This window comes from Mus musculus, chromosome 19 (genome assembly GCF_000001635.26).
Source record: "Mus musculus strain C57BL/6J chromosome 19, GRCm38.p6 C57BL/6J".
In the NCBI taxonomy this organism is placed as follows: Eukaryota; Metazoa; Chordata; class Mammalia; order Rodentia; family Muridae; genus Mus; species Mus musculus.
Genome location: NC_000085.6, coordinates 53,465,094 through 53,475,381, shown reverse-complemented (window position 1 = coordinate 53,475,381; position 10,288 = coordinate 53,465,094).

Genomic DNA, 10,288 nt, shown 5'->3' with positions numbered 1-10,288 from the left:
GGGAGGGCTGCTCACCCGTGAGCCCGCTCTTCCTGCAGCTCTGAGCCCTGCTCCTAGGGAAGCTCTCTCCTTTAGCACCATGGAACTTTACATATATATTTATGTTATGGCTTTCCAAGACCATCTCACACAAGCTCAACAGCCAGAGGGGAGCAGAAACCCGATTTCCTCGCTTCTGTCCCCCAGGGCTGGCACACTGTGATACTCACAGACGGGTGGACGTTATCAAGGCTCTGACTGCTCACAAGGCAGAGAATGGAGAACTAGGTGCTGGAGCGGCTAAACAAGGGAATGCTAGAGGCTGTGCTGGCTGGTTTCATGTCATCTTGATACAAGCTGCTGTCATCTGGGAAGAGAAAACCTCAATAAAGAAAATGCTGCTACCAGCTTGGGCTGTGGACAGGATTATGGGGCATTTTCTTGATTGATGATTATGAAAACGCAGCTTGCTATGTGTCATGCCACACCCCTGGGGTGATGGTCCTGGGTTGTCTAAGAAAGCAGGCTGAAGCCAGGCATGGTGGCACATCCCTTTAATCCCAATGCTCAGGAGGCTGAGGCAAGCAGATCTCTGAGTTTGAGGCTGCCCTGGTCTGTTGCCTGTGCTCTGGACAGCACTCCGCAGGACCCTACCTGCCCTTGGGGGTTTGGGGGAGTTGGCACAGGGTCAGCAATGCAGACTCTGGGAGCAGGTGAGAATGCTGCAGCAAGCTCATCTGAGCACTGCTGCTAGCTCCTTTAATACCCTCCACCTGCATCCCCATTGGTCCCAAGAAAGCATCTCTTCTAAACAGCAGTTCCTGATTGGCTGGCATTATTTGCAGTGGCAATCCTTGGTCTCTCAGTTAGTTCTCAATTGGGTCCTCCTGCAGGAGATGCTTTTGTGGCTGCACAGCCCCAAGTGTTTACACAGAGGCAGCTCCTCTGTTCCTGCTACACTGGTCTTCAGGGGGAGTTCTATGACAGCCAGGATTACACAGAGAAACCTTATCTCAAAAAAAAAAAAAAAAAAAGAAAAGAAAAAGAAAAAGAAAGGAAAGGAAAGGAAAGGAAAGGAAAGGAAAGGAAAGGAAAGGAAAGGAAACAAAGAAAGGGAAAAGGAAGGAAAAAGGAAAGGAAAGGGAAGGGAAGGGAAGGGAGGGGGAGGGTAGGGGGAGAGGAGGGGAAGGGGAAGGGGAAGGGGAAGGGGAAGGGGAAGGGGAAGGGGAAGGGGAAGGGGAAGGGGAAGGGGAAGGGGAAGGGGAAGGGGAAGGGGAAGGGGAAGGGGAAGGGGAGGGAAGGGAAGGGAAGGGAAGGGAAGGGAAGGGAAGGGAAGGGAAGGGAAGGGAAGGGAAGGGAAGGGAAGGGAAAAAAAAGAGTCTGATCAAGTCACAGAGATCAAGCCAGTAAGCAGCACTCTTCCATGGCCTCTGCATCAGCTCCTGCCTCAAGGTTCCTGTCCTGTTCGAGTTCCTGTCCTGACTTCCGTTAGTGAGGTGGAACTCTAAGCAGAAATAAACTTTCTCTCCCCCAGGTTGCTTTTGGTCATGGTGTTTTATCGCAGCACTAGAAACCCTAAGGCAAAAGCTATGAGACTTGGTCAGACAGACCAGGCCAAGGCTAAAGCAAGCAGGTGGTTGGGGAAATGGGCTTTGGAGGTTCTTCTAGGTACTGTGGTGCTTTGAATAAACATGCCACCATAGGCTCTGACGTGGTCCCTGTTGTTTTGGGAAGATTTAGAGGTGTGGCTTTGTTGGGGGAGGTTTGTGGCTGGAGGTGGGCTTTGAGGTTTCAAGCGACTGTATGCAGTCCAGCCATCATCAGAGACGCTTCTCCTGAAGCAGATGGGAACAGAAAGCCACAACTAGATGATGTGCAGAGAGAAAATATCGGAACACCCAGCCATAAATGGAATGTCTCCATCAAACCCTTTCTCTCAGGGCTCAGGAAACTCGGGGGAAGAAGAGGTGGGAAGATTCTAAGAGCCAGAGGGGTGAAAGCCAACATGGAAGCAAGGTCTTGTAGCCACTGATGCACATATGAACTCACAGAGACTGTGGCAGCATGCACAGGTCTAAGCCAGATGATGTCCCAGTGCTGAGCGGGGACACAGACACGAGCAAGCGCCCTTCACAAACCCAGAAGCTATCTCCAACTGGTAACTGCTCTCAAAGGAAAAGTGAGTTTTCTCCCGTGGAGTCTCACTGGGTATACAAACCACAGTTAAGGGCAGGTCTCATGTCCAGCAGTACACAGCCAACACAAAATGAACTCAATGGCATTTTGGGAGTTTTTTTCCTTACAGATCTTTTGCTTATATATTATGGTTTCCAGTTTTGTGTCTTTAAGTGATTTCTATGTGTTCAAATGTACGAGTTTCATCATCTGTCTTGTGTTTCTTGTGCATTTTTTGGCCTTTTATTTTCTTTACCCTTTCCCTGTTTGTTGCTTTGTTTGTTTTGTCCTATTTTGGTTTTTATTTTATTTTATGCCTGTTTGTTTCTAATAAGAGGGGAAAAGAGAAGGTGTGGATTTGAGTGGGTGAGGAGGTGGGAAGGATTTGGAAAGACTTGGGAAAGGGGAAGTCATGAACAGAATCTATTGTATAGAAAAACGTATTTTTAATAGTAAAAATATATAAATAAAAATAGTATTTAAAAAGAACACACACTCTCCTAGTGTGCTGTCTGCTCCTGGTCTGTGGATGGGGGTGTGAGCTCTCAGCTGTGGTTTCTGTGACATGCCTGTCTGCTTACATCCATGTTCCCAGCCATGATGGCCTGATCTGAAATGGTTAGCCCCAAATAAACCCTTTCTTCTATAAGTGTCTTCGGTCATGATGAACAGAACAGAAAAGTAAATAAGACAGGTATGGCAAGGACTTAAGTGAGTGAGGATTTATTTTGGCTCACAGTTTTAAAGAGCACCCTGACTATAGCAGCTCCATCTGTAGTGGTGGCAATGGGCAAGGTGACTTGATCACAGGGTGGCAAATCAGGAATAGGCAGGGGACCTGACAAAGGGTTGGCCTCTGGTAGCCTATGTCTACCAGCTAGGTCCTACAACCCCCAAATTTCCACATGTTCCACCAAGCAGCACCAACCAGTTTGAGGACCAGATGGTCAAACACATGAGTCTATGGGGACATTTCATGCTCAACCCACAACATTTTGTGATGTTTTGTTATTCATTACATGATGGTCTTCCTGATAAATACAGGCCCCTGAAGAGGTATGTGGTGGTGGGGTGGCTCGACTGCTCCTTGCTTCCTCTTGGCATTTCCCTAATGCTTTGCGTTTAGCAATTAGCCCAGACCCAGAGGTCCCAGAGATATATCATAAAATGATGATGGGTGGACAGATGGTTGAAGAGAGCAAGGAAGAGAAAGATGGATGGATGGGTGGATGGGTAGATGGATGGATGGATAGGTGGGTGGATGTATGGATGGGTGGATGGATAGATGGGTGGGTGGGTGGATAGATGAACAGGTGGATAAATGGAGGAATGGATAGGTGGATGGGTAGATGGATGGATGAATGAGTAGATGGATGGATGGATGGATGGATGGATGGATGGGTGGGTGGATGGATGGATAGATGGATGGATGGGTGGGTGGATGGATGGATGGATGGATGGATGGATGGATGGATGGATAGGTGGATAGGTGGGTGGATGGATGGGTGGATAAATGGGTGGGTAGATGAATGGATGGATGTATGGGTAGGTACGTGGAGGAATGGGCAGATGGATGGATGGATAGACTGATGAACAAAAATTCTCAGTCAAAAGTTTTTGGTTTTGTTTTTTAAAGGCAGTTCTCATGTATCCCAGGCTGTGTAAGAATCTGAGGAGAACTTTGAAATTCTGATCTTCCCGCTTCTCCCGGCTGAGTGCCGGAATTATAGGCATGCACCACCATGCCCAGTTTATGTGGCACTGGGGATCCAATTTGGGGCTTCATGAAGGGAAGCAAGCAGTCAACCAATTCAGCCACCCCCACCCCCACATTCTGGTTCCTAAAGTAAGGAAAGAAGAGATGGACACACCTTCAGTCACCTCATCTGGTCCTCCGAGCACCTTCTCCCCCAGGTCTATCCCTCTGCCTTTCTCATTCTGTGTCCTCCAAACATGCCAGGGAGCCCTCTGTGTGCCAGGTACCTTGTTTGTCTCTTAGTTGTATCGCTTGAGAAATGCTCATACTGCTGGCTTGTGTTAGATGTATCAGTATCCTCTGGAGCTGTAGATGGAGACATAAGACCCACGGTCTTATTTCAAGTTGCACAGTTGATAAGTAGTATCTTCAACAAAACCAAAACCTTGCTATTTCCAAACTTGTGTTCTTAGATTCAGAGCCACATCTTTCTCAGCTATACCACCCACTCCAAAGCCTCATGTCTCACTCTTTAAACATATTTTAATTGGATTTATTGATTGTGTGTATGTCAGAGGGTGGTCTGCCACAGTATTCATGTGGAGGTCAGAGGACAACTTGCAAGATTTGGCTCTCTCCTCCCACGATGTGGGATGCAGGAATGGAACTCAGGCCAGCAGGCTTGGAGTATCAACTCTTTATTCTCTGCTGAGCCATGGCACTAGTCTGTAACACTCAAGTTAGTACTTCAGAAATGGCCTCTCTCTGGGCCTCCAGTCTTGCCCTTTCTCAGTTCTGATGGCTTTTTCCTTCGGTGCTCCCCTAAAATCTCGAGTTTGTACCCCTCAAATGTGTTGCAGATCTGTTGAATTTTGATGTCTGGTGTGGATTCCAGGACCTTGTGGGTGGGGCGGGGGGGGGCAGTTCATCTGCACTGCCCTCAGGCTCACCAGTGATCTCACCCCACCATTTTCAGAGCCCAGGACTTTCTTCAGTTCCCCTCTGCTCAGAGATTGCCCCCCCCCCCCCGCCATAGATGTCTTTCCTACACATTCCCTTGGCCTCTACTTATCTTCTCTTTTGAATCTAAAAAAAAAATGTATTGTCAAGAGAAGTTCTAAATATTATTGGTAGATCCCTCTGGATGATGAGATTCCAGTTGGTGTACGTGTGTGTGTGTGTGTGTGTATCTATGTATATAATATTTAGATATATATTTATAATATATAATTGTATCGTTTATAATATATGATGATTATAATAAATATATATTTATAAACATGCAAATATGTAACATATAAATATACGTAGGGGTGGTTCTGATAATAAGGTCCTGTTCCCCAATTGGTTCTTGATCTGTCAATAAAGAAGCCATGGGCCAATTGCTGGGTGGAAGGGATAGGCAGGACTTTTGGGAGGCAAGCAGACAAACACAAAGCAAGGAGAACAGCATCCTCCATGCTGCTGATGGAGAAAAGGTGACCAGCCATGTGAAATCTCAAACGGAGTGGCCACACAGGCTGCTCCTACTGGCGGGCAGTCGGGGGTGTCTAGCAGGGCCTAGACATAACTAAACAACTAAAGTTTAGGTGGAGAAGTGCAGAGCTAAGCATATTACTAAGGGCACGCTAGCCTCGGGAGTTTAAAAATGCCCAGCAATTGTGCCAAGAAGGCAAGTTGAAAATGAATGATTGTGTGTGTGTGTTTTATCTGTGGGTTCAAGAGAAGCTGGGTAGGGGCTGGTAGCGTGGCCTGTTCCCGGAGCTTAGACAGAGTGGCAAAGCTACATGCAACAAATATATATTTAAAATATTTTAAAGCTAATGTCTCATGTAGCCTAGGCTAGCCTCAAACTTGCTAGCTATTCAAGGCTGACTTTGAACTTTGAGTCCTGGGATTATAGCATGTGCCACCATACCCAGTTTTATGTCATACTAAGGATAGAATGTAGGTCTTTGTGCACACTAGGCAAGCACTCTACCACGAGCCGCAGCTCCTGTCCCTAGGGGACTTTCATTTTCACATCTGTTACTTTTCCACGTTTCCCAGGCATTTGTCCCATTTTATAATCAGAGTAAGACTTTTAAAAATAAATTCAATAACGAGCCTCACTCAGCCATGCTGCCCTCCTCCGTTCTACAGCCTCTGCAGCACTATTTGCAGAGGCCTCCCGCAGGTCCCTGTGGGGCTTCCTTGGCTGCCTGAGAACCAGGCTTTCAAAAGCAGGAAAAGTAGCATTAACACAGATACATTCACACCGAAATTCATCAAAGGTGCTGGAGACTGGAGATGTGTTAAGTGACGATCAAGGGAGAACAACCTATCAAACGGTTAATGCAAACTACTAATAAAGTTTTATCCACAGCTATTAGAAAGACAGGTTTTCTCACCCCTCACTGCCTGCAGCAGGCAGGAGAGCTGTCCCCACCCCAAATCAGGAGAACAGGGGAGCTATCCCTGCCCCTCACCACCTGCAGTACTCAAGAGAGCCAGCCCTGCACCTTGCCTGGGCAGCGTAACTGACCTGAGGGCTGACCAGCACTCCAGACCCAGATCCACCCCAACATCTACCCCATCTACCATCTGCTAGAGCAGGTGAAGGGGCCAGTCCTACAGATCCGAAACTGCAGGATCTCTGTGACACAGGGCAACAACAGGATATCTGAGAGGAGTCCCAGTGAGGATTCAGTATTGATAGTGTAGCAGAAGCCAGAGGCCTCGAACCAGACAAATGACTCACTGCAATGAACATTTGCAAGAAGGTGTTTGGACAAAAGGGTGTATTATGGGACACACCATGACAAACTGCAGTTTCCACAGCAATATTTATTTATTTTTCTTTTCTTTTACTTGGGGAGGGGGGTTGCAAGAGTAACTATGAAGAGACAGAGAGATGAATAGCATTGGGTGCATGGTGTGAAATTCACAAAGAACCAATAAAAAGTTGAAAAAGTAAAAGAGGAAGAAAGACAGTTTTTAGTTACCAGAATGACTGAGTTTCCCAAGTACAGTATTAAATGAAGAATAAGAGAGCCGGGAGAAATGTGTATAGTGTATTCACATTACTTTAAAAAACGGTGAGAGGCACACATGTATGTATGAACGTATATGTACTTAGAAGCACATGCATGACCTTTGGGAAGACCTCGCACACACGAGCTGGTGAAAGCATTTGCTTTGAGACTGAGGAACCCAGCAAAGGCTTGGGCGGAGATCTGGGTGTTGCTTCTGCTTGGATTCTAAAAGCTGAAGTGCCATTTTAAAGGGGATGGACGGGGTGTGTGGAAAGCCCTACATGAGACAGAATTGACTTGGAGAACTCAGAAGTTGGTGGTCCTGAGTGGGAGGGTGCTCCCACACTCTGGGCCATTTTCTGTAGATTGGGGTAGGTCTTAAGATCCAAGCCCTGGTCTGAGAAGTTCCACAGATTGGCAGCAGTTCTCAGAGTGTTTCTGGGAAGTCCCTGAAAGCAGATAAGGGTACAGGCTTGACCTCAAAGAGGTGGGGTCTGGCTTTAGTACCGTGGGAGATGAAACCATTCCCTTTTGGAACTTCCTGAAGCCATCAGGTAAGCACTAAGGTCTTAGGATAAGAATCAAACACAGCCTTCTCTCTGTATAGTTATCTCTCTGTATCCACCAGGGATTGACCAGAGCCAAAGATAACAAAAAGTGCAGAGGCTCAAGTGCCTTGTATAAAATGGCCCAGTATTTATCTACGACTTACAGAACAATTTCTGTATTCTTTAGGACATTTGCAGATGGTTTATGACAGCTATGAAAACTGCAGCTTTCCGTTTTATTGTCACTGTGACCAAAACACCTGAGGTAACTTGAGAGAGGAAAGATTTATTTTTGCTCACAGTTTCGGGGGGTCCAGTCTGTGCTTGCTCAGCCCCATGCATTTGGTCAGAACATGACGGCAGCAGTAGCATATAAGAGAGGAGTTTCTTTATCTCATGATTTACAGGAAGCAGAGAACAAGAGTGAAAGTGAGAACAAGTATGAGAGCGAGCAGTGGCTTGGGGCATGAAACAGCCCCAAAGACATGCTTCCAGTGGCCTGCTTCTTTGGTTACTGCCCCACTTCCTAAAATAGTGCCACTCACTGAGAATAGTCAGCACATGAGCCTGCTGGGGATATTTCACAGTCAAGCCATAGCATCTACTTCTGACCATGTCCCCCACAAAGCTCATAACTTTGTAATGGAAAAAGCATTGTCAACGATTCCAACATTGTTCAAAAGTTGAGTTCAAAGACTCAAAACAAAGTCAATTTTTTTACCTGTAAAAACCAAACATCACCATTATCATCACCACCACCACCACCATCATAATAAATAATTTATATGTTTCCAAGTTACAGTGGTATAGAATAAACTCTCCCATTCCAGAAAAGAAAGAACAAGGGCATAGAAGGAGAATGGGACCAAATAAAGACCACCCCTAGCAGGGTAAACATTGAAGCCTGAGGCTTTGTGCATCACGTGCATCACTGAGGGATCACAGTGGTGGGATATGAGCTACCAAGGCTTTCAGTAACTCCACTCCTACAGTCCCTAGGCATCCCTATATGTAAAAGTTCTCTTGACATGTCAGTCTTTCTTAAAGTCTCTTTCTCTCTCTTTCTTAAAGTCTCTCTCTCTCTCTCCCTCCCCCCCTCTCTCTGTCTTTCTGTGTAACACTGGCTGTCCTGGAACCTGCTATGTAGACTAAGCTAGGTTTGAACTCAGAGATCTGCCTGGGTGTGATCTGAGAAATTTCTGAGATGCCCTCAAGCCATCTTTTCTATAATTCCTTGCCAAAATGTAACATGAATGGCCTCTAGTTCTGTTCCCAATGCAATCTTCATTTCTGCCTGAACAATGAGTATAAAACTCTTCATTGTCTACATTTCCAACAGCACTCACAACTCTGAGCTTCTGCTGGAATTGCTCTGGGCTCTGAATTAAAGCATTCTAGACTTTCTCTAGCATGCTTCTCCAAATGCTGCTACATCTCTTAAACAAACTAATTCCAAAAGCTTAAGTACCACCTGTCCTAGATTAGTAACAGCAACAACCCCACTCCTGGTACTAATTTTCTACTTTTAGCATATTATTACAAAACCACCTGGACAGCAATTTAAGGGAGGAAAGATTTAATTTGGTTTATGGCTTTCAGGAGTCTGTGGTTTCTTAGTCCCCCACACACATGCAGAGCATCACGACAGCAGAAATACATGACAGAGAAGTTTCTTTACCTCATGATGGAGAAGTTTCTTTACCTCATGATGGACAGGAATCACATGACCCCAGTGACATATGTCTCTTACTAGGCCTCATCTTTTGAAATTTCCATTTCTCAAAACTGGGCCATCAGATGGAAATGTTTAACAAATCAGCCTTCTTGGGAAGGGGATATTTTGTATTCAAATCATAACATATATACTTGTCAAATGTGTTGTTTGGGGAGTAAGGATGAGGAGAACAGCATATCTTTGTTGCAGATGATGTGATCTATTTCCCACCTTTATTGCAGATGTAATCTGTTTCCCGAGTGATTTCAGTCTGTGTCTGGTTGAATACCGTGATCCAGAACACACAGACATGGAGGGTGGCCTATACTAATGACTTATCATCAACTTACAGATTCCATGCTTCACATCGACCGAACTTGTGCTTCATAGCTGCACAAGGGTTCTCTCTTTATATTCTGCAAATCTTTGGGGACAATGGGTGCAAAGGGTCCCCAACCCCCTCTCTTCAAAATACAGTTCTGCTGTGCTGACTTCCAGGTACTGAGGTACAAAAGGAAATTGTTCTGACCAATAGAAACCTTCTCACTGGCATGTACTGTTTATTGGTTTTTACCTAAGAGGTAGTTCTGGCCAAAAGATGCCCTGGAGGGATATTTGAGCATCGGGTCCAGGTGAATCCCTGATCCTTCCTCCATTTCTATTTTCCTATCAATAAAGTATGTGTGTGGTTTGGGTTAAACATGACATGTAGATGTCCCTCCTGCTTTGACATCCTAGGAATCAGCTGCCCTGCCTCGAAGACCTGGGAAGCAGCCCAGAAGCTAGGAGGTCATGTCTTAGAGGAATTAGGGGTCTGGCCCAAGTCCATCACTCTATGATCAAGCCTACCTTTAACCAGGCTACTGGGCTCCAGGGCTACTATGGTCTTAGCTCTTAAACAATGATGTCCTCCAACAGCAGGGTCATACAAATGGTCTACCCAGGCATGAGGAGGCTTAGAGTCTGTAGGAAAATGACAAATAATAATAATAAACTTATCAGAGCAATGCTCAGCCATTGAGTCATTCTCATGACAAAGTCATCTCCAAGGAGTGGGGTGCCCTTGCTGCAGCCCCACCTTAGAATTGTACCCATGGTTGCCCCGTCACACTCTTCCTGTGGTCATGTGAGGGTTTTTCTTGCAAAGAAAGCTACTCTGAGA